The 23,292-nt window shown below is 35.7% G+C and overlaps 1 long non-coding RNA gene across 1 annotated transcript in view; it reads right to left on the minus strand.

Moving 5' to 3' along the window:
* The window catches only part of LOC150098032 (uncharacterized), an 83,743-nt gene that overhangs the window by 48,784 nt on the left and 11,667 nt on the right, over positions 1 to 23,292 (minus strand). The window contains exon 2 of the long non-coding RNA XR_016549567.1: positions 2,290 to 2,452. This is a non-coding gene — a long non-coding RNA (uncharacterized LOC150098032). The remainder of the gene's footprint in view (positions 1 to 2,289; positions 2,453 to 23,292) is intronic.

Genomic DNA, 23,292 nt, shown 5'->3' on the forward strand with positions numbered 1-23,292 from the left:
AAGTTCAGAACTTGGTGAGCTACATTCAGCATCATGTGATCATTCTCCCACTCACTCACTCACCTCCAGGATGTCAATGCCCACATTCACCTGCATCACCCCCAGCCCTCTAGTTTTCCTTCGTCTGCACTCCCGAACTCTCACTGAATAGTTCTTTCTCATGCTTCTTTGTAGCTCTGAATCCTTTCAAATGCAAACCATCCACCTTATATTAGTATTTTCATCTATTCCATTTACTACAAGCATCTGCAAAACTCCACACACACACACACACACACACACCATTCCTCCTGTACAACCTACACATTGATTCATTCACAATCAAGGGTCCTTCTTCTCAGCTCACCTCTATCATACCATAGCAGCAAACTCACAATCTTCATTCTCTCGCTCCTCTTATTTATGTGTACAACTAATTATTTTATATCTTCTCACATACCACACTGGCCACCTGCCAGATCATTTGTACTAACTAAAATAATCATTGCTTTCAATTTCCCTTTCTGCATCCTCATTCTTTGTCCCAAAGAAGCACAATATCATCAGGCTCCTCTCAAGCACTCCTCTTATCTTCTTCTTCTTCTCTCTTCCATCATCTATGTGGATGATGGAGGCTGAATGAGCTCTTTCCATTTCTGTCTGTCCTGGGAGAGTCCAAACAATTCTGTCCAGTTTGATGTCGCTTGTTGTGATTTGGTTTTCAGATCCTCTTTTATTTTGTCTATCCATCTAATTCTGGGCCTTCCTTTGGATCTTTTACCTTCCATCATTGTATTCAGGACTTTAGATTCAAACCATTGCAGTCTTCTTTCTTGGATTTTATCTATTATTGTTATTTCTTGTTTTAGTCATTTCCTTATGTCTTTGTTTCTTAGTCTATCCAGTAGAGATACTCCAAGTAATCTTCTTAGCCAACCCATTTCAGTAGTTAATAATTTTTTCTCTTCAGCCTTTTTGAGATTCCAGCATTCACTTCCATAGAGGAATATTGGGAGGACCATTGTTTCATAGATTCTTACTTTTGTTACTTGTTTGATGTCTCTTGACTTCCATATTTTATTAAGTCGTCCAAAAGTTTGGGATGCTTGACTGATTCGTCTGTTTATATCTTTTGTAATTTCACCATTGCACTCAATAACTCTTCCAAGGTAGGTGAAGAATCTAGAGCAGGTTTTCTACCTGCTCTAGATTCTTACTATCAATTTCAATTTTCAGATTGGTGCTTCTTTTTCCTATTTGCATAATTTTTGTTTTGTCTATATTTATGTTTAATCCAAATTTTATACACTCCTTTATTTTATCAGAAATTCGCTGTACATTTTCTTCTGTGTTTGCAAGTAATGCAATGTCATCTGCAAATTTTAAATTTGTTACAGTTTTCCAATATACTTTGATTCCAGAGTCATCATTGTTTAAGGCCTTACTGGTTGTTTCTTCCAGTGTAAGATTGAACAGGTCTGATGACAGATTGCATCCCTGTCTTACTCCGCTCTCTGTGTGGAACCAGTTGGTTAAGGTGTCCTCCATTCGTACTGCACTTTCAGATTTCTCATACAGATTCTTTATTATTCTTATTGTTTTGTTGGGAATTCCAAATTCTTCCATAGTTCTCTTCTACGGATTGAATCAAATGCCTGATGAAAGTCTATGAAATTTATGTAGCAACTTTGGTTGTACTCTAGTGTCTTTTCTATTAGCCGTCTTAAGGTGAATAGTTGATCAATTGTGCTTCGCCCTGTTCTGAAACCTGCTTGTTCTTCTCCTAGTGCCATTCTATATATAGCTTAATTTAGGATTGCAAGACGAGAGTTTTGAGCCTTTGGTTTTAATATAAGTGCTACTCCTTCTTGGTGTTTGTTGTCCTTCCTGCCTGAAGTCAAGATTTTGTACTGTCCATGGTGGAATTCTCCTTTTATCACTTATATATATATATATATATATATATATATATGTGTGTGTGTGTGTGTGTGTGTGTGTGTGTGTGAGTCTACACTTCACCCCTGAACCTGCTTGACTTCAATTATTTTTAAAACTTTGTAAATATATTTCAGTTTGAGCTATTAAAAAAAAAAATAACAAAAAATAAAAATACCACTGACATCACAATTCTACACTACGATCATATTAGAATAAAGTTTTCTCAAATATGCTTCTTAGTTGCAACACACCTTTAAGAAAGAAAAATGAAATGAAATCCCTTTTGAGAGAGAGAAATTGAAATGTAAATAAAATAAATTAGTAAATTTATATTTACTAATTTATTAAAATAGTAAATTTAAAATTACTTACTTCAAAATAAACACCATCTAAAAGTTGCTGTCCAATTAGAATAATTCCAGAATTATCAATCTGAAAATTTTCAGTCCTTGATAATAAACTTGAGTGAGTTTCATCACAGTCATTTATCAAAGTAACAGAATTTCCTTTCACTCCTACTGCAAGTCGATGCCATCTAAAAATAAAAGAAAATAATATTAATAATTTTTTTGTATTATTTTATTTTAGATGATAACTATATATTTTAGAGAGATGAATATACACATTGATTTCTCTATTGATTTCATAAATCTTTAATATTAATATTAAACATTTATTTATTAATTAATATCTGCATGCAAGTATCTCTAATATAGAGAATTATCATTTGATTTTTTTAAAAAAATGCTGCACACACTAAATGCACAACAGGTGAAAAAAAAATTCATTTTATTTAAATGACTATCACTCTAAGCAAAGTACAATCAGTCGGGGGGGGGGGGGGATTCTAAAGTATATTTGTATATTATTATTATTATTATGTTACACCTCCAGGGAGTCCAAAGACTCATCAAGGGAGACTGTGCCAACAGCATCGAATGATTGGTTCCCTTCCAACTACTAACCGCGCTCAAGCTTAACGTTTTGCGAGCCATTAGTAGCAGAGGCTCTATCAATCGACCAATCTTTGCTGGCTCAGATGATTAGGATAGTTATTATAATAGATATACAATATTACAATATTTTCTGCTGGACCAAATAATTTTAAGCATAATGTTGAAATCAAATATGAATTGTTTTTTAAAATGAAAATGGAACTAAAGTATTCTTGATGAAGATGAAGTTATAGTGTTTATAAATTTACAGAAAGCTCTATTATTATAATGCAAATAAAAGAAAGAATGACTGTGGAACAAAAACTTTACTAAATGTAGATGGCAGTCAGTAAAGTTTTAAGTAAAGTAAAGTAAATGGTAATAAGGTGTAGGGGTAATTTTCAGTAAAGGGTAATAAGGTGCAGTAGAAATTAGTTAACTATTGTTGAACAAGTTATCTCATGCTGTGAAAAAGAAAAAAAATAGTGAAAAAATTCAAGGATAAAGGTACATGAGCAAGAAATATGAGAGATGATGCAAAATCTTGAGATTGAAATGAGATATCACCCTGTGTTAAGTGTGATAAGGGAATGCATGAGCAAACTGGCAGTGCCTTTGATTGTATTATTTGAGTCTTGATATATGCCAGGTCCTGAAAGATAAAAAAAAAAAAAAAAAATCAAGACAGTCTGATAACACAAAACTGGTATTAAAATAGATGCAGGAAAATACAGGTTCAGTATTTCTGTAATATGTTGGAATAAGGTGTGGTGTGAATAATAAAGTGTTAGAAAATAAAGGGGAAAATAAAGTATTAGAAAACCTGGTATAAATGGATGGGAAATTTATGAATGGATGGGAAAAAAATCAATACTTTATAAGCATCAATACTCTATATGTATCAATACTCTTTTGGTTGTGGGCAGTAGATGGCATTGACGTAGGTGATTGGTAGTAGAAGTTCGGTGTAGCAGTGAAGACGGAGTGTTGTATAGTAGGTGTCCTACCACGATGAGTCTTCGGACTCCTTGAAGGTGTCATGAATAATAATAATAATAATAATAATAATAATAATAATAATAATTACTGTTCAATTCATATAATAAAAACATTGGGAAAGATTCAATTGAAATATCCAATTGTTTGTGGATGATAATGTTAAGCTGGATAAATAAGGTGATTTCAAGAGGATCTGTACAGGCTGGTGCTACTGACAAAAGATAAGTGGATATAACTTTAATGGTGCTAAATATAAAGTTAGGAATTCTGTTCTGAAGAAACTCCAAAGTTATCAAATCAACTTCTCTTCCTCCTCCTCTGCTTTCATTCCAATTATCTCTGTTCTCTGGAACAGCCTCCATCACTCTGTCTTCCCCAAAGACAACAACCTTCAACAATTCAAAAAAAAACATTTAAAGAAATTACTTCTTTCTTCTTATCTCCTTACTTAAAGTAACGTTTCATAGCTCTTGCAACCTTTCATTTGTGGATCAGACATTAAAAAAAAAAACAAGGTGGCATATTGTACATAGGACTTTACTCCAAGAAACTAACAGGTGGAGCATAGTTAAAATTGTTAATATTATTATTATTACAATTTCTGACATCTCCATAGTGTCAAAAACTTAATGCAGGAAGCCTACACTAACCATTATTCACACAATACTTATCATATCACTAACTGAACTTGATGTCACTAACTGAACAAGCATTCACAACCATCTTGCAACTGCCACATTCTTACATATTCTTACACCAATACATTCTTACATCTTTTTAAATAAATTATATGGTTCTAAAATACCTCCTTTTTTTTTACATAAACTGACTGGTCTCTGTAGCCTATAGACCTTCAAACTATCCTCACAAGAAGAATGCCAAAACCTGTAACAATACTGGTCAAGATGGAAGAAATGCTGGAGTGACCAGGTGCCAGATCTGTGCAGGGTAGTCCATGTAACCTCCAAACCTGCTATTTAGTATGTTCTTTTACAACCAAGTAATCTGATGTGCAATTCCATCAAACTTGGGAAAATATGCCTTTAAACTCTGAACTCACAAATCCAAATCCATGGCTCATCAATTTCCAGCAGTTCAGTTCCATCAATGTTCAGTCTGCGAACATGGCTTTACATCTGTCCACACTAGACTGACAACTGTTATCCTTTACCCGTGCTGCCAGTCTATTTAAGTTGACCTACAGGATCTCTACCTCAACTTCATTGCCTATTACTCTTCCTAGCTTTCCATCATCAGCAAACAACTGAATATTTTCCCTTAATTCACTCACTATATCACTGATGTTCAAATCAAATTAAACAGCAGAAGACCAAGTACTGAGCCATGTGGAACCACTAGTCTTCACCCAATGTTGGATTCAATTCCCCTGTATACTTTTTTTTTTATGTGGCTCCTACCCAAGTAAAAACCTTTATTTGCAAACCTATAGTATATTTGTATTGTGGGTAGGTTAAGGATTTTTTTCTATTTTTATTGATTTTATATATCACATATATTTCATCTCACACTGGATGATGAAATTCATTTCCCACATAAAGACAAACATCCATGATGCCCACAATGGGATTTGAAACCACAACCTGATAGTTGGAGAGCAGATACACTAACCACGTAGCCATCCATGCCAGAATATAACTACCATTTCTTTTATGCAATTTAACTGCCATTTTATACAATAAAAAAGTGAGCAAATTACTAAGACAAGCCCAGCCCTTCACAAAACCAAGCTGTCCTTATAGAGTATCATATTCCTCTCCAACATGCAGAATTCTACCTTTTATCAACTTCTCCAATACCATAACCACCACTTCTGACATACTGATTGGCCTATAATTTGCTATCTCTCTCTCTCTCTCTCTTAGAGATTCCTTTATACAATGGAACTATTTTTACCTTCATTCACCAACTAGACACCTTCCCAGAATTTATGCATATATTAAAAAGCCTGGTCAGAGGAGAAACTAATTTTCATATTCTCATAATGCACAGAGTGCCTGTTAAGTAATGAGATTGATTTTTTTTTACAGAAACAGCTCTTTGAAAAAAAAAGTAACAAACATGTTTATAGTTTTGACCACTAAAGTGTGTTGCAATTGCAGGTGTAACTTTCAAGTCGGGTGATGCATCAGTTTTCGTGTGGCAACTATTGAAGTAAGAAAGTGTAAGTGGAGTGTGTGAGAAGTTGCATCGTGAAGCAAAGAGCTGTGATAAAATTTTACTGTAAATTAGGAAAAACTGCTGCAGAAGTGTACAAAGACCTAAAAAATGTTTACAGGTGTTCTGCTGGTTTTCAACCTTTAAAAAGGGAAGGAAAACTCTAGAGGATGAATCACACTGTGGACTGTCAGTTTCTGCATGGACAAATGAAAACGTGGTAAAAGCTAGGGAAATTGTTGCCTATGACAGGCAAATAACCATTATACTCGCTGTACAGCTTGGTGTCAGTAAAGAAATTCCAGATTAATCTTAGAAAGAGATTTGCACAAGAGGAAGATTGGTTTCTGTTGCATGACTATGCCCATGCACTATGAACTGCCTGTGAAGCAGTTTCTGACTTCAAAGTCAGTCTGTGTGATCAAACATCCCCCTCCCCTCCATTCACCAGATTTGGCTCCCACATGCTGGTTCCTCTTCCCAAAGATGAAGTGTGCCTTGAAAGGGGAGTGCTTCAGCAACATTGAGGACATCCAATGTGGTGTGACCCAGACACTGAAGGAGGTTCCCATTCAGAACTTCTACCATGCCTTCGAACACCTGTATAACAGATATAAACATTGTGCAGAGGTTGAGGGAGTTTATTTGGAATCTGTGTAACTGACAATTCCAAATATAGTTTTTTGTTTTGATATAATAATTGTTGTCTCGTTACTTAATGGGCACACGTAATATCATAAACACCTTCAATTCATCTATCTCTATCCTCACATTGGTCAATGTCACATCTAATACTGCACTATCTCCATTTGGATACAAAATTATCATTCAGCAACAACCATTTCATTTGCTTCTGTTATCTCTCTACCATCAGCACTTTCTCAAGTCATTCTTTCTTTTATTCTTCACACATCAAAAGAAATCTTTTGGATCTCCTTTGGCCTCATTGGCTAGCTTCCTTTCATAATTAGTGTTAGACTTGCTTACCATGCAGGCACCTCTTTTGCATATACTTTATGTTGCTCATAGGCTTGCTGATTGCCTTTCTCTTTACATACCCTCCTTAACTCTTTTCTTCACAACTTTCTTTTTCTCTAACTCTTGCTTAATGGAGCTGTTCATCTATCTAACTCCTACCTGTTTTATCCTCCTGACTTTGCATAAATAGTCTGATACTATTTTCTTCACATTCACTTGACTATCTTCCATTCACTGCTAACATCAATTCCCACAGAAGGACTTGAAAAATGCAGTAGTCTACTCGTCTGTAACAAGTGAGAATTTTTAGTTGACAAGTGAAAAAGAAAAAAAAAATCAGAAGAGCAGTTTGTCTGTTTTATTTATGTAATGCTTATTCTATGGCATGTTTTATGTTGTAAATATTTTTTCTTTTTTTCTTTTTACCTTATGTGTCACCTATCTGGGCATGCCAGTCATTACAGATTGCTTTGTTGATAATGACTGATTTTGTTGTAATGGAACATGATCAATAAGAGGACAGGATACACAGGAATTATACAAATATTAAAAGAGCACTCAGAACATAAAACAATGCAACCAGTTATTCATGACATAGCAACATTTTTATTTCATTAGAATTATTTATTTATTTATAAGTTTTCACAAAAAATGGTGTTTAAGGAAATTAACAACAGAAGATATCATAACTAAACATTTTTACTTAAAATAAAAGAGCAAATAGGCTTCATTTCAGCGATATAACATTATTTAAATTAAGGGGATATTAAATCCCACATTATTTGAAAGCCCGAATAAGAAACTCAAAGACAGGAATCAAAGAGTTTCATGCCGAATATAGTAAACTATAAAAGTTTTGGCGAATTGTAGCATAAGCTAAAGCACATAGTTTAACACTAGGGCAACTTGTTGCAAAGGTGGGGAAAGTTCTGATAGCTATTCTTAGTATTTCCCATAATGTAAAACACATCTCCTAGGAGATGTATGATGCTATACATTATGGTGGAAGGTCACTACCCAGACCAGTTTCGACCTTTATTGAGGTCTCATGAGCGAGTAGGCAGACCAGGTAATACTGAGGTCTGTCTACTCGCTATTATTACTCTGAGTTAATAATAGCAAAAAGAACTTTTATACTTTGCTATACAAGTTGTCAAAAAGGTGCACCCATAAATTACTTAAAATAAAAGAGCCAATAGGCTTCACTTCGGCAATGTAACATTATTTAAATTAATGGGATATTAAATCCCACATTGCAAAGGTGGGGAACCCTCCCCCACCTTTGCAACGAATTGCCCTAGTGTTGAACTATGTGCTTTAGCTTACACTACAAAACTTTCTAAACTATAAAAGTTTCGCCGAAACTTTTATAGTTTACTATATTCGGCATGAATCTCTTTGATTCCTATCTTTGAGTTTCTTATTCGGCTTTCAAATAATATGGGATTTAACATCCCCTTAATTTAAATAATGTTACATCGCCAAAGTGAAGCCTATTAGCTCTTTTATTTTAAGTAATTTATGGTTGCACCTTTTTGACAACTCGTATAGCAAAGTATAAAAGTTCTTTTTGTTATAACCTCAGTATTACCTGGTCTACCTGCTCACTGATGAGACCTCAATAAAGGTCGAAACCGGTCTGAGTTTTGACCTTTACCTTCCACCATACCTTCCACCTTTTACCTTCCACCATAATGTATAACATCATACATCTCCTAGGAGATGTGTTTTACATTATGGGAAATACTAAGAATAGTGATCAGAACTTCCCCCACCTTTGCAACGAGTTGCCCTAGTGTTGAATTATGTGCTTTAGCTTACGCTACAATTCACCGAAACTTTTATAGTTTGCTATATTCGGCATGAAATTCTTTGATTCCTATCTTTGAGTTTCTTATTCAGCTTTGAAATAATGTGGGATTTAATATCCCCCTAATTTAAATAAACATTTTTACTTAATATTTCTAATATTTTTCCAAAGTTAAATTTACATCTTCAGAGAAAAAATACAATAGCATCAACAAGCACATGCAGGCACTACTTCAGTAAATGAGAATGAACAGGTATGTCTATAGTCCTAAAAAATCATGCCACCTATTGACTTTGGTTCAGTGTTTTTGACTGTTAGGCTGATTGTTTGCAGACAGACGTTTCCCAGATGAGAGGCAGTTTTTATCATGAGCAGTTTAATGCAACAATATTTGTTGTGGTTAGAACAGTTAGTGAGAGTAGAAGCAGATTCCAGGAAAAGCTTCTCGATTTAAATTTGGAGTAAGGTGACTTTTTCCTCTGCTAAACCTGAGCAGCTTGTCTTGGTGCTTTGATATCCTATTGTTGGCTATCCTGCCTATTTGGTCATAGTAAGAAAGGCTGCAGAATACCTATAAACTCCAGATAAATCTAGAAGTTACAGATGGTCTTTAAGCAAGCAGATAAGGGATGCTAACTTTATGTGTGGTTTGGAAGTGGTCACAGGAGTGTATTTTTTAGGGTCTTTCCCACCTTTTCAGAAGAGCCATGAATATATATGGAATGGTGGTAGATTTGTTGTAATCTTACCAATGCCTCTTTCCTTATATCACCACAGCTGAAGTTCTCCCCCACTCATGATGATTATTCCTTCTATACTCCTTGTGCAAAATTTGCAGTGCATACTATCCACATTCTCATTTGTATAAAATGGCCTATAACAGCACAAATATTTCAATCTGTTGGTCTCTATTTCATAGCATATAGCATCAAATGAATTGTCCTATGCATCTCTTTCCTCCTGATGTACTCTTTACTCTTGTTGGCTTTAATTCTTCTGCTATTATTAGCAAATCCCCTCATCCCATCCTCTTTCTTCTATCCTGCCTTAAAATATTATTATACCAGATGACTCATCATGAGAGGTATACACTGTTACACACAAAGCCCATCAAACCATGCTTTAAACTCATTCAGTGTATCTGCATTCACTATGTTGTCAGGCAAAGCATTCTACTCACCAACCACTCTCCATGCAAAGAACCTGTTCCTGGTTGGCCGAGTGGTTAGCATATCTGCTCTCGAGCCAAAAGGCTGTGGGTTCAAATTCCACTGTGGGTATAAATCTTTGTAATTGTCTGTGATTGGTGGACTGAGCGTGGTGGAGACAGAGAGTTGTAGAGTAGGTACCCTCCCTCGATGAGACTTTGGATTCCTTGGAAGTGTCATATAATAATGATAATAATAACAATAATAATTATGCCCCTGCTAACACCCTCTATGTACAGCTTCCAGAGACATCCCCCTTGCCCCTTGTTCTATCTCCTCCCCCATTTTATGAAAAATTTCTTCCACATTAATCCAGTTAACAACCCTATTCCAACTTAAATGTCTCAATCAAATCTCCTCTCTTCCTCCTATTCACAAGGCTTTTCAAACTGAATTCACTCAATCTGTCTTCATACCATATTGCCAAGACCAGTTACTACCTTATCAATCTTCTCTGAACCCTTCCCAATATATCAACATCACTATTGTTGAAATCCAAGAGACAAAATTTGTGCACAATAATTCAGATAAAGCCTGATTAAGTCATTATACAATGAAAGAATGTCTTTATTTCTGTGTGTTAAGGTCCTCCACATCGTTGCCATAATCTGATGTGATGACTTCACAACTTATGCAATGTGACCTCTGAACTTCAGATCCTTTTCCACCACCACTCTGCTAACCAAAGCATTTACAGCACTGATATTGATATACTCATATCCGACATCAACACTTTTACTTTTGACCCTGCTCTATTCTTCTGGCAGGTTTTTGGAGCTCTTTTTTAAAGACTATCTTAAATTAACAATCTGTCTACAAATATATTAGTAAATGCACCAAATACAATATATTCAGTAAAATACCAGAAAGTCAAAATACACTAATTCATCTAAGAAAATAATAATTTTCTCAGCTGGTCTGGTTGGCTGAGTGGTTAGTGTATCTGCTCTCCTGCCAAAAGGCTGCAGGTTCGAATCCCGCTGTGGGCATGGGTGTTTGTAATTGTCTGTAGAAATACTAGTGTTGGTTGTAGTTGGTGGAGACAGCTGAAGAGTCGATGAGCCTTTGGACTCCCTAGAGGTGTCACATAATAATAATAATAATAATAATAATGATAATAAATCACCATTCTAACAGAACCTTGAAATAACAGATCTACTCACAAAATACCTTGAACCAGACCAGATATATGCAAACAAACTTCACATCAGAAGAGGTTGCAAAACTTATGAAAAGGGAAACTTAGAGAAGAACAAGCATATAAAAACTTGATATCAGGCAAAATTGAGGTTGTCAAGATCATATTTTTATTTTAAGATGAGTAATTGAAAAATCATGGGAATGCTGTTCAAAGTGCTATAATTATATGGTAAATATAAATAGCACATTATATTGAGCAATACATAGTCTATATTTGAGCTGTAAGTTAACAGGTAAACTAAAGGCAATGCAAGAAAGTGGTCTGATGTAAAATCAGATGTGAGACAGGTATGCACTCTTATTCATCATCTACTGTATATGGATCACATTATGAAAGAAAGTGGTATTATACCTGATATCAGAATTGCAGATATCAAAATTAGAGATATCAAACTTAGCACTTTGCTTTATAAGTAAACATATCCAATATAAGTTTTAAGGATTCTTTAAACTGAATAAAAACCATAACAAATCTGGTATGAAAATTAGCAATAAAAAGACCAAACAATGAAGACAGGCAGGAATATAGAAAGCTTCAACTGAATTCTCCGTGGAAAACCTATAGAACAAGTAAAATATTTCAGCCATTCAGGAATACAATTTTTAGTGAAGATAGCAAATTAAATATGGAAATAGCCAAAAGAATCAACAAGGCTGGTATGGTAGGAAATCAACTGAATAAATTTATATGGAATAAGAAAAATTAGTCAAAACACTAAAATTAGCTGTATACAAGACAGTGTTCAAACCAATTTTGACTTATGGATATCACAGCTGCATTAGATACAAAACACATCATCAAAGATTGAAAACTACAGATATAAGAATTCTGAGAAAAATTAGGAAGTGATTAGATGGCATCAGTGTCATATTAAAAATGAGGACATTAGGAATGGATGATATGAAGGAATGAAAGAGGGTTGTTTATGTATATGATGAAGAGGATGGGTAATATAACAGAGCTCTGAGGAATACCTCCATTAGTAGAGATGAAAAGAGAATGCCATCTGTAATTAAATTCTTGTTTTCATCCTTTATTCAAGCGTAAACAAACAAAGTTTGCAAGTGAAGTAACTTCACGACTGGGCTACTTGTATATAGAGACTGATGACTTCACATCAACTGCCTTAGTATCGCATAATGCAAAGCACATATTTTCAAATTGTTTCTGTGAAATCTCTTTTGGCTGACTATCGGTGGTTAAATTTTCTTCATATTCTTTGAGATCTTCCCGCTGTGCATCTAAATTTAGCAGGTCGGAATCACTCGCTTCTTCAGTATGAGATTTAATTAACTCTTGAACATTATCATTGAAGGGGAGAAAGAAATAAAGGGCATACGAATTGGTCGCCAACAAGCAAAATCACGTGCTTTATAGAAAAAATTTCCCAACTGTTATACAAGCAAAATAGTTACCACTTTAAAAACTACGATGACCATAAAAGAGAAGTTAATTTTCTGACGTGTAATAATAAACAACTCATCCCAGAAGACGGACTGATTACCCTATTATCGGAATGGATTCTCCTTTTTGTGACATGCGCAGAAGTGTCAAAGGGTCTCGAATTTGTGGGCATACTATAGCAAACGACGTAAATTTTGGTGGTAAAAATTTGGAACATAGTGTACATGGAAGGTATAGTATGCCATTAAAAATAACTTTGTAAAATGTTTTAAATTGGTAACTAAATTATTTCATTCTGGTGATAGTTAGCCATAAAAATGTAGATATTAAATTTTTAAAATCTGTAACATTTATTTTTAAGATGTATATAGGCACTAATCGAATTTGGGTATATCGAAAAAAAAATGACGAACTAATCAAAAATGCACTAATCGGGAGCTCATTAATCGAGGGATTACTGTAATGCAGAAGTCACATTTCCATATACAAGTAGTCAAAAGGTGTCACATCTTATTACTAAAATACTCTGGATTAGAGATAGATATTGAAAGTTTTTTCACATGGTTATATGATAAATTAGAGATGTCGAGAAATTATATTCTTGGTTTAATCCTTTATCCAAGTGTAAGTAAACTAAGTTTATGTGAGAAGTAACTTCACAACTGATCTGGGTAGTGGCCTATCCCAGAATGCATAGCATTATCCATGTCCATAGGATATGTGCATTGCATTATGGGATAGTAAGGCAATTGATGTGAAGTCATTGGACTATTCAAGTAGCCCAGTCATCAAGTTACTTCATGTGCAAACACTTGGATATAGGATGAAACCAAGAATATAATTTCTTGGCATCTGTAATTTATAGCATAACGAAGTGAAAAAACTTTCAACAACAATCCACCATTATATGCATAAACAACACCCTCTTTTGCTGACCCAAAACTTATTCATAGTTTTGCCAATGATAACACTCTTAAATCACGTGACAAACCTCAAACATCCATCCAGATCTTCAAGATCAACAGCCAAGTATTTTACCTTGGGTATAATAAATGTTAAAAATACCAAGCAATTTTTAAACCTGGTTTTACTCCATTTCCCAAGTAAGCAAACAGACAAACAAGTCAAGTTTGCGCCTACCTGTAGGATCAGCTAGACTTGCATCACTTGCAGGCGCAAACTTGACTTGTTTGTCTGTTTGCTTACTTGGGAAATGGAGTAAAACCAGGTTTAAAAATTGCTTGGTATTTTTAACACAAGATCAACAGCCATTGCCCTAAACAGTGACCTCCAAACCATTCCTGAATAGTATTTTTCAGTGTTTTTAAAATACCATTTTGTTGTCTTTTTTTTTTCTTCTAAGAAATCCACTTCTTCACTTTTATTCAATAGCACTTAGCTCAGTAGTTCTTGGATGAACACTTATTTCTTTTTAGGCTCAAACACATTACTTCTATAGAATACTTATACTCTAAAAAAACTGGCAACATTTTTTTGCTTAAGGCATTGCTTATCACCTGTCTAGCTTCTAACCCTACAAATTTGAAATCTTTCCAGCATTAGAATACTGCTCTCACATTTGGATTGGTCACCAAATATCGCTATAACAATTCTAGCAATCCAAAGACAGCATTTCAGCAAATTGATGATTTCTCTCTCTCTCTCTCTCTCTCTCTCTCTCACACACACACACACACACACACACACACACACACACACACACACACACACACACACACACACACAAGCACACAACTGTCTAACAAATAGATGATTTTCCACATTGCATCTTTTCTCCATGTACTTACATAGTTACTGTTCAGTGTAAATGGCACTGATACTCTCCCCATTTCTGCTAAACCCACAATAACATAAGAAGCAGTCATGAAGTCAAATAGAGAACATATCAGAGAAGTGAGTCTATGGCTTATTTTTCACATATTTTTTCCATATAAAAATTGGCAAAGAGGGAGTGGGGGGGTCCACAGCAGTTCCCTCTATCTGTTTATAAATTTTGTTCTTCCAAGAAAAAGATAAACTAGTTGATCGCAAAGGAAAAGAGATCTAGGATATCAAAAGAAAAAACACTTTTTGAGTGTTAAGGTATCATTTAAGGGAATATCAGTAAACAGTGAGATGACGTCAAAGCTTTCCACTATATCTGTATATATATTGGTCTATTATATAATATACAGATAAATTTATCACAATAAATATATAGTTATTACCAATATATTGATTAGGCCATGAGGCCAAATAGATATCAATATATCTATTTGGCCTCATGATCCAGCCATATTAGACTCCTTCCTCTGTCACCTCAATAGTCTATACCCAAGAATCCAGTTTACAATGGAAAAGGAAAATAACAATAGTTTACCCTTCTTAGACACCTTAGTAACACGCCTTCCTAATGGTAACCTTTTCTTCACTGTATATAGAAAGCCCACTTACACAGGAAGATGCATTCACAGACTTTCCCCGCCCCTCTCAACAATATGGCATTATTAAAACTCTAACCAACAGAGCTTATAATCTTTGTTCCAATGGAACTTCTCTTTTAACTGAACTTAAATACATACACAGCACCATCCTTTCCAATAGCAGTGATTACAGAATTTAAAAAATAATCAGTTCCTCCCCAATTCTTCCACTTCAAAAGGATTTCAGAAATGCTATTGCCATCCCCTACATCCATGGCACATCAGAAAAAATAGCCAGGTCTTTAAAAAAGCACACAGCTTTTAAGCCCCAATGGAAACTTGCTAACATGATCCATTTTACCAAAGATCAGCTTCCTCCTCTCTGTCTCTCTCTCTCTCTTAGTGCCTATAGTGCATAAAGTATCCTATTCCTGCAAGATGGCTTACTTTGGACATACAAATAGATCAGCAACCATCCATTTAGAAGAAAACAAATCATACATCTGCAATCATGACTATGGTGTTGTGTCGGAAAAAGTGCTGATTCACTATTGGTGAGTCATCCTGCTTCCAACCCAACATACGGTAACGATTAGATCTAAGGATAAGGACATACTTATGCCTCCAGAAGAAGAAGAAGAGCTAAAAAGATAGTATACATATGCTCACTCAGAAGTATGTCTAACCATCTGAGGTTGTAGATATTAAGTCATTTTGAAGTCCGTAATTAAAGTTGATAATGTCTGTGTAAAAATTAACAAGGGAAAATTATGAATCAGTATTGAAATGTTATTATTAGATGTATATAAAATGATGTATATTAGATGTATATTAGAGCCATGTCAAAACAGTTCGGAGTTGCGGTGACCAATCAGCCGCCGCTATGAGCATGACGTAGTCATCGAGAGAGGGCGCTCGCATTTTACAATATAAGGTCCGCCATGAGATTCAATCGCTCTCTTGTTTTCTGTTCCTGCGTTCCTGATCCAAATCCTGGATAGCTGCGGAAGCTTACCGCCAGTACGCAGCAACAATCTCCCAGTTGCTGTACGTGCCATGCCAAGTATAGTCACCAAAGGAATGAGGTCGGAATTCCAGTAAAGAGCCATTGGTTAGTTATGCCAACGTGTAGTGAGCGAAAGGGGAACCTTTTGGAGATGATAGAAGTAAGTCACTGATGCCATGAGAATACGTGGTGAGAAAATGCGGAAGTGTAATCAAGGAAGCCTCAGCAACTCCGTGAAAAGACAAGAATGGTAATGTACAAGTTTTCATATTCATTTTGAATAGTAACCAAAGAAGGAATAGGAACCAGGGAATTAAGGAGCTCTACACATTTAACTTTCATATAATGCCTAAAGGACTGTTTTTTGGACTAATTTGTCTATGTCAAGTAAGCTAGTGCCACTCTAAGCTTATGCTGAGAAAGGAACCAAACCTTCGAACTGTTTAATTGGAAGAAACACTTGTGATATTATGTTAGAAATTAGCTTGAATATTAACTAAGTTGGGGGAGGGTAAAGCCTGAGCATAAATAAGAATATTATCCCATGTTAAAATACAAGACGGAACATGTCTGATATGCTCTACACAAGGATTGTATATAACTATGTGCATGTGTTGTTTTATATGTGGGAACTGAGTAACTCTGTGTGGATTAACCGAGTCTGAACATAGTAACACAAAAGAGAGTGTGGGACTGTTAGATTAAATTTAGGAGTAGAAATTTTGGATATCTTAACCTAAAGGGAGGGGGGAGGAGTTCAGACTCTTTAGTATTGAAATTACTACATAAAATGTATATATGCAAGTGTTTAAAATAAATGTATTTCTTTAACTCAAAGTTCATGAGTCTGTCGTTTTCTGAGATTTGAATTACCACTTATTAAATCTTCGGACCTGCATAAGTAAAGGAGGAATCCATTGCCATAAGGAAAAGGAGGGGGGGGGGGGGACCACGACTGCAAATCATGTGATCCCTTTAATATTTTAGAGTTGTTTAGTTGTGTATCAGAGTTCAGTTGCCGGCTGGCGCAGTTGTTTTAAACAATTAGAAATTTGTCGGCAACGGAATAGCTGATGTCCTAAAGTGATAGATAATAGTAACTGCAAAATATAAATAACAACAAAGGGACGAAGCAAAGACGTCACAATGGTCAATCTGGCCTAGAAGACCACAAACCACCATGCTCCACCATAGTAAATTCAAAAAATAAAAACTGTTTTTAGAATCTGCAACAGCACTCAGAAATCAACCAAACTGAAATAAATAATAAATACAGATGCATAAAACTTCCCAAAATTTCAGAAACAATAATTGTCAGAGGTCAGACTTTATGTCCTACAAACACCCATAAAGGATGCACCACTAGATAGGACTTTACAGTCGCCCACATTTCATTTAGTATTGTGTTGTCTTTTCGTGTGTGTTATTTGTAATCCCTGAAGATGTCTCAGTGACTGAGATGAAATATTGGAAGCATCAAAATTAGTTTTAATTCTTTCCTACTGCTGTAAATATTCCATTAAATCTCCAACATGATCCACATAAACCATAATGAGACATCTCCAAGGATTTAGTCTAAATCTATTAGGATTAAAAAAAAAAACAATTTCATATATGGTTCAGAAAGGAAAATATGCAAGTTTAAGATGCACTTCACTATTAGTGATTAATACACCCAAAAGTCCCAGAAGTACTTGTGAGATTGATTGCACCTAAATATATGATCTTTTTGTTCTGAGTGAATAATATGTTTTTTCTTTACCTCAAAGAGATATACAATGTAAAATATGCAAAGAGCATACAACTAATATGAAATATTGATATGTGGATGAATGATATATTTTATTAATTACAATAAATAAAAGGTAAAGGTTCAGAGTGTGTAAGAGCAGCCTCAGATGTTGATTACAGTGTGAAAATGGTTTATTATATAGCATGTATCCACTTCACATGCCTCTTAACTACACCATCCAGCACTTAAATATACAATGCTTTGAAAGTCAGCAGACACCACAATGTGAGGAATAAACAGCCATGGCACCCACCTCAATAAAATGTAGTACCCTCTTTTAGTTGCAATTGCTGCAGCAATCTTATGCAGCATACTTTCCACAAACGTACAATATCAATTTTGGACCATTGTTCCTGTAGGCATGGAAGTCCTGGACTGTTGTGTGGGGGTGGATGTCCCTTGACTTTATCCGATGCTCCAGTTCATCCTGCAGATGTTCAATAAGGTCGAGATTAAGGCTCTGTGAAGGCCAGTCAAGTGTGGTGACATTCATGTCTGCAAACCATGCAGTTACAGCAACAGCTTTATGACAGTACATTGTCTTGTTGAAAGAGATAATGGCCAATTCTGTAGAAATGCCACAATGCAGAAAACATTACAATGTCCAACATATTCAGATACTTCTCAGAGTTCAATGTTTGTGGCAACACAAAAAGAGGTCTGATGCCAAACCAGGAAAAACAGGACTATACCATCACACTGCCACCTTCAAATTTCATAGGGGTTACACACTCTGGTAAGAGATATTTCGCTGGGCATCATCCACATCCATCCATCTGCTTGGTAGAGGGCATAGCATTTTGCAGTCCTACCAAGGAAACCCATGTTGTGAGCATCAGTTCTGAATATTTTTTTGTGCAGATTCATGTTCCAGTAGATGTTTGGAACTATGCACTCAACATATTGACTGATGAATGTCAGTTTTTGCATATTATCCTTCAGAGAATCCTACAGTCACATTCACTGTGGGTAGGGTAACACTTGCAGTTGATTCCCTGCACTTCCATCTTACTATGGTATTACTGATTGTTGACTTGGGATGACCCAGTTTGTTAACAATTTGCTAAACAGATAGGTCTGCAACATGGCATTTTATCACAACACTTCTTTGAAACTCCATCAGTTCCCTTTGCACAGCCATATCACCTGGACACAGTTGCACTGACTTGGGAGCATCATATTCCTCCAATTTATACCAACTAAAAACATGTGACTCATTATATGGCACGGTGCATCTTGCCCATGGGGGGTATCTGTTAATTTCTTTCCAAGCAGTGTACATATATGTGTGTGTGTGTGTATTAATTACAATCGAGAATAAATAAAAGAAAAAGTTTCAGCTTGTAAGAGCAGCCTCAGATGTTGATCATAGTGTGAAAATAGATTATCATATAGCATGTCTGCACTTCATCATGCCTCTTAATTACATCACTTAGCACTTAAATATATATATATATATATATATATATCATCTCATCTTCCTTTTAACCCTCTTTTACTTTGCAGTGTCGAGGGTTTATTAATCATTGGACCTCAAACCGTTCACAGTATAAGTGGTCAGCCCTATGCTCCAGTGTATCCTATGTCCTGTAGTGTTGAGTTCTCAAGGCTGGTTTGCCTGTTTTGTGGGATGAAAAACCCCAGGATAAACTGGGGAGAAAATCCTACTGTCCACGCCCAAGACCGGCTAACTTGGCTATGGCTGAGGAAGATCGGGAATCGAACCTAGGACAGTCCTTCTCCAGGCATATGTTGCGAAGCACACAGCCACTAGGCTAACCACGTGGGCTATATATATATATATATATATAGCAAAGCTTTACTGTTGACTGATCCTTTCATTATTTGCAGATTTTTATTTTGTAATTTTTCTTCACCTTTTTCATGTTTGCTTTCTCTATACATATAACTAGAAAGGTGTGAAAGAATGCTATAATTATTCAGAGTTTCCAGTGAGGAAAAAAGTAGTTTTGGCTGAAGTTGAGTATTTCCATGAAGACAACTTCCCTTATTCATAAGTACAACTACCTTAGACTACTTATGCTGACTGTCATCTACATTTCACTGCAGTTCTTCCTGTTAACTTAAACATTGACTTTTGTTTTGTGTGTGTGATTCTGGTAATTTTTTAATGCATTACTAAAACTGAATCCAACATAAGATTTGCTTCTGATACATTTCAAGTGAAAATTATCTCTGTGAGTTGCTGTGATAGAAAAAGTGAAAAATTAGCATCTGAGGACAAAGGCCAAACTCATAAAAAAAACGGTCTATTAATGGGCCTATTACACAGTAGAAGATTCTATATTCTATATGTAGTGGATTGAGATACGAAAAAAAATCAATAAGTTGGTGGGAATGGAACTAGTGGCAGTGGAAATAGAAGCAGTGGTTTTGAGGCACTATGATGTGAGATAGAGGTGAACAGAATGAAATACTTGGTTGAATGTTGCTATAGACCCAGTAATGTAGAGGCTAGTGACCAAGAAATGTATAAACAATTTAGCCAAGCAAGTGTGAAAAGGGTGATCATTATGGGTGATTTTAATTATGACAATAGAGATTAGGATGATGAGATAGCAACTGGAAGTGAAGAAAATGAGTTTCTTGAGGGACAACTACCTCAGGCAGTATGTAACAGAGGGCACACGAGGATTGAAGGTCTTGGATTTGATCATCTCAGAGGATATTATTATAAATGAGGTGTCAAATCTCCCTCAGGTCAGTGAGAGTGTCCATATAATGATTACCTGGATGGTTGACAACCATGTGAGGACTTCAGTAAGGAAAGGGTTTTTGTGGAACTACAAGACTGCTGATTATGAGGAGCTCAAGAGACAGTTTGCAGCTGTAGCATGGAATGAGGAGTTGGGTGGAAAAAAGATCAATGCTGCTTGGGTGATACTTAGAACTATTTAGTAATTCAATTCCATGAGGAATACAAAAAACAGGCAAGGAGGGTGATAGTTGGTAAGGGTAGCAAAAGGTCAGTATGAGTAGCAGTTAATTAACGAAGCTAAAAAAAATTCCTAGGCTAAATTCCTTTTGACATGTAGCCAGCAAAAAAAAAAAAAAAAAAAATTATGATAGTATGGTATTGGAGAAAATGTATGACAACTGCTGCAGTAGGGAGGGGAATTATAGTTCATCCTTTTGAATGTGATCTCATGAAGAGTTTGACAGCAGTGGATGAAGAGAAGGAGAGATGACTGTGAGTGATCAAGAATTATATGCGAAATTAAGCAAACTTGATATTAATGTGGCTGGGACTGAATAATATATCACAGCGTATTCTGAAGGAATATGGCACGGAGTCGACATCTGCCTTGACATATTTGTTCAATATCTCTTACAGTCTGCCGACAGTTGAGAAAAACATAGCTGGCAAAGTGCCAAGAAGAGTCAATTCATGTTGAAAAGAAGAAAGGATTAAGGGATTCGTCACCAACAAGCAAAATCACATGCTTTCCAAGTGTTATACAAGCAAAATAGTTACCACTTTAAAACTAGAATGTTCATAAAAGAAAATATAATTTTCCGACCCGTAATAATACACAAACTCATCCCACAAGACGGAATAATTACACTATTAACAGAATGGATTCGCATTATACTGAAATGCACAGAAGTCTCAAGGGTTCTCTCATCTGTGGTCGAACTATACATCTGATCAAGTTCCAAAGGAGTGAAAGGAATGCAAGATTGTGCTGCTGCATAAGGGAGCTGACAGAACTCAAAAAACAAATTACAGGTAATGTGGGTCAGTTGTTGTGGTTAAAGTGTTTGAGAGGAAGAGGAGAATCAGAATCTAAAATTCAGTTGGCAACAGTAGTATTATCTTTGATGGACAGCATGGATTTGCTAAAGGGAGGTAATATTTGAGTAATCTTACTTATTACAATAATGAGACGGCTTCATTGGACAAAGGAGATGGATACATAGTAGTATACTTAAATTTCGCAAAGGCTTTTGATATATTACTGCATGATAAGTTGACAGCCCAACTAGAGTGGATCGGGTTGGATGTAATACTAATGTATTGGGTTCAACAAGTTTTGTATGGGGGAACAATATCCCAGAAGAGGAAAGTCACTAGTGGTATGCCTCATGGGTCTGCTTTAGGTCATTGTTGTTTAATCTGAATGTTGATACTGGTGAAAATTTGATGGGGACCATTTAGCTGTTTGCAGATGATGCAAAGTTGAGGTAAACTATGAGGAGAGAGCAGATATTCTGACATTACAAAAAGACTTGAATAGATTGAGTGAATGGGCACGGGAGCGGAAATGCCAGTTCAATATTATTATTATTATTATTATTATTATTATTATTATTATTAAGAGAGACCTCCAGGGAGTAAGAGACTCATCAAGGGAGGTCACATACTACACACACCAGCTATCATACTTATTCTTGAATTCATTCACACTGCTTGCACTCACAACATCCAATGGCAATCCATTCCAATCACACACCACCCTCTGAGAGAAAAATCTAGCCCTCACACCCATCTTGGCAGCCTTCATTCTCAGCTTCCAAGGATTCCCTCTCGTCCTTTCCCCATCCTCCATAAATTGAAAAATTCCATCAATTGAAATCCTATATGATCCTTTCAGAAGTTTGTAAGTCTCAATCATATCACCCCTCTTTCTCCTGTTTGCTAGTGTCTGCAGTCTACGAATTCTCAATCTGTCTTCATACTCAGTATTCCACAATCCTGATATCATTTTTAACACTCTCCTTTGTACTCTCTCCAAAATATCAGAATCACAATGGAAACCAGAGACCAGAACTGAGCACAATAGTCCAAGTGAGGTCTTATCAAGGCCATGTAAAGAGGCAAAATAACATCCTTATCTTTACATGTGAATGTTCGTTTCAGCATTGCAATTATCTTTTGAGTTGTATTTGCAATTTTTGCCACATAGTCCCTGAACTTCAACTTCCTATCTATTAACACTCCAAGATCCCTAGCCTCATTAGTTTCTTCTAGCCTAATCCCACCAATATAATATGATATTGGCGAAGATTTGGATGGAGATATTCAGTTGTTTGCAGATGATGCAAAGTTGGGAAGAACCATAAAGAGTAGTGAAGATGTTGTGGCCTTGCAAGAAGACTTGAATAAATTGAGTGATTGGGCAAGCAAATGGGGGTGTGAGTTCAATGTTGCAAAATGTAAGGTTTTAAAATTTGGAAAACAAAGATGGGATGCAGAATTTATGCTTGGTAAGAATATATTGTTGGAAGTAGAGGAAATAAGAGATCTGGGAGTGATAGTGGATAAGGATCTAAAATTTAGGGGTCACATCGCCAAAATTGTGAAGACAACACAAAGACTTCTGGGAATGATGAGGAGGACACTGACGTGTAGAAGTAGGGAGATTCTTGTTCCATTGTATAAGGCTTTGATTAGGCCACACATGGACTATTGTGCCCAGATT

The sequence above is a fragment of the Typopeltis vanoorti genome, chromosome 16, assembly GCF_054136105.1.
Source record: "Typopeltis vanoorti isolate ZY-2024b chromosome 16, IOZ_Tvanoo_1.0, whole genome shotgun sequence".
Classification (NCBI taxonomy): Eukaryota; Metazoa; Arthropoda; class Arachnida; order Uropygi; family Thelyphonidae; genus Typopeltis; species Typopeltis vanoorti.